The 2,429-nt window shown below is 43.4% G+C and overlaps 1 long non-coding RNA gene across 1 annotated transcript; it reads right to left on the reverse strand.

Moving 5' to 3' along the window:
* Positions 1-1,193: 1,193 nt before the first annotated feature.
* On the reverse strand, positions 1,194-2,249 carry LOC116547706. The gene is made up of 3 exons (XR_004267147.1): positions 2,207-2,249; positions 1,717-1,741; positions 1,194-1,436 (listed from the first exon to the last, which is right to left on the reverse strand). It is a non-coding gene; the product is annotated as an uncharacterized LOC116547706 (long non-coding RNA).
* Positions 2,250-2,429: the final 180 nt, after the last annotated feature.

A 2,429-nucleotide genomic window follows, 5' to 3' on the forward strand; every position in this document is an offset into this window, starting at 1 on the left:
TTATTGAAAAACAGAAAAAGAAAATTCGACGTCAATCAACAGTAGAGTGGATAAACTGTAATATGTGACTACAGTGGAATGGTATGCAACAAGGAAATGGAAGAACTACAGGTACACTTACAAACATGAATGAATTTCAAATCATAATGTGAGGGAAAAAGCCAGACACCGAGAAACACATATTGACTTATTCTATGTATAATAGTCCAAACCTGGAGAGATCTAAACAAGTCATTAGCAGTCACAGCAGGTTGCTTAAGGGAGAAGGTTAAAGGAGGAGGGAAATTTCAGAGAGGAACAGGGATGACTGCAGTTGTGCCATCTCACCCTCTCAAGATGTCAGGGTCCCAAAAGAGGGTGCTGGCAATATTTAGGTGGTTCAAAGTTGTCATGAAAAAAAGCAAATGACAGATAGCAGCAAACTCAGGTCTTTAATGAAGTGCCCCAGACTGGATAGAGGGTGCCCACTTAGTTTTGTATCTTATTATATAAAATGAGGATCCTCCGAAGATAAAAATGTCATCCGTAGCATGGACAGAATTATGTGCTATCAGCACATTTTATCATAGGAGTTTGCTGCACAACTTTTAGCAATCTGTGAATAAAAGGTCTAGAACTTAACTTATAAATATCAACTTAGAGAACAACGGAAGCCTAATATTTGAAGACAGGAAATAGTGTAATGCCATCTTCTGTGGGAAGGAACTCTTGGTTTCCCCAAAAACTAGAGAACAGGAGAGAAAGAAGCCATATCTCAGAATCCGTGGTAGGGGTGGGAAGTGGAGGCTACAAATGTGATCAAGGTCAGACTTCTCCCCTGCCTTCCCAGGAGACTGGAGATGTACCAGTGAGCCCAGAGTGAACATTCACTGTGCCATCCACCCCTGGGAGACCCATTTAAACCCACAGAGAGGACAGAAACATAAACGTGCTATAACAAATCTTAAAAGTTTAGAGGGTGATTATCAATTTCCCCTTGGCACAGAGCAGAACTTTTCCTCTAAGTTCAAGTAAATGCCTGTGAGAGAGATGTTCCCACAGATTCCTTCCTTTACAGATGACACTCAATGCCCAGCCCTACATCCCTTGTGAATAATCCCAAGAAGTGCTGATTAATGCAAACCAAAGGTTTTGATGTTTCACTGGGCAGAAAAGAGTGGGCATACTGCAAAAATCATCTCTAATGAACACAGCACCCTCATAGCCCAGAGAGACAATTCCTACCTTTATGACAATAAACTTTGAAAATAACAAACCAAACCTCACACACATTTTCATTTTCTTTCTGATTTCATACTCCCTTCTTCAGCCCCTCAAGCAGCGGGGACAACCTGAAGGCTCTCAGGAACCCTTTCCCATCAGGTCCTACCTGGAAAGTAGTTCCCTACCTTGGGGGTCGTCTTCAGTGAGCCTGAAGATGCTCCCCAGAATCCAGCCTTTAGAAACAAAAACATCAGGACAAGTCATTAGAAAGAGTGACTCACCCATGCCTCTTCCTCCAGCTGAAGCCACGCTGCCTCACACATCATTTCCTGGTCTTTGCTCTGGGTAGACAAACCTTCCTACAGCCTCTCTGGCTGGAGTTCTATATTGGCCAAATCACTTTCTCTCAGGAGACCCCCAATCCTCCTTCCTAGCGGGATCCCACAATCAGGTTTCTATACACTCAAGCAGCAAGTTGGTCCTTCATGAAGTGAGTTACTTCACGGTACTTACTTCTCACCCTCTCCTGGGATAGTTTCTGAAATTAAACAAAAGGACACATTATGAGGATGAGATTCTGCGGTGCCCTTCACATAGAGCTGTTATTCCCTTGGCAAGGGTAGAAAACTAGAAGTGGTACGGTGGCTGAGCCGTAGGTCAACAGCCCCAAAACCATGAGGATGCTTATGGAACAATAAGATGTTTATTCATAGAATTCACCTTTAAAGTGGATTTAATGGGCAAACACACAATGTTTAACCCAAGGAGGAAAATGTGTTGAGGACAGTGCCTCTGCATTACAGCCCATAATGGATGCTGCCATTTGAAAACCTCCAAGTGTATTGCATGTTAGTTGGGAAGACACTCCCACTGAACTTCACCCCCACAAAGAGAATTGCATATGCTTTACATAATGTACGTTTTCAGATTTTCATATCAAAATTAATTGAGAATAAATCACAAAAGCAAAATTTCTTTAGAAGACAAAGAAAAGGAGTCTTACATAGAGGCTTTGCTCCTCCAGGTCTTCTTCCTCTTCCCAGGATTGGTCATCTGAAGACACTGGAAGGACACAGAGGAAAGCTCAGCACCCTGGTGGTTGGTGGCTGTGAGTTACTCAGGGAGATTTGCTGGATGTGGGGTATGAAGGTGGGTGATTATCAAGCATGGACTGAGTTGTGCTGGGCTGTCCCCCTGGGTGGAAGAGGGCTGGCAAGGGAGGGCAG

The sequence above is a fragment of the Sapajus apella genome, unplaced genomic scaffold, assembly GCF_009761245.1.
Source record: "Sapajus apella isolate SASKATOON/1434 unplaced genomic scaffold, GSC_monkey_1.0 scaffold4242, whole genome shotgun sequence".
NCBI lineage: Eukaryota > Metazoa > Chordata > Mammalia > Primates > Cebidae > Sapajus > Sapajus apella.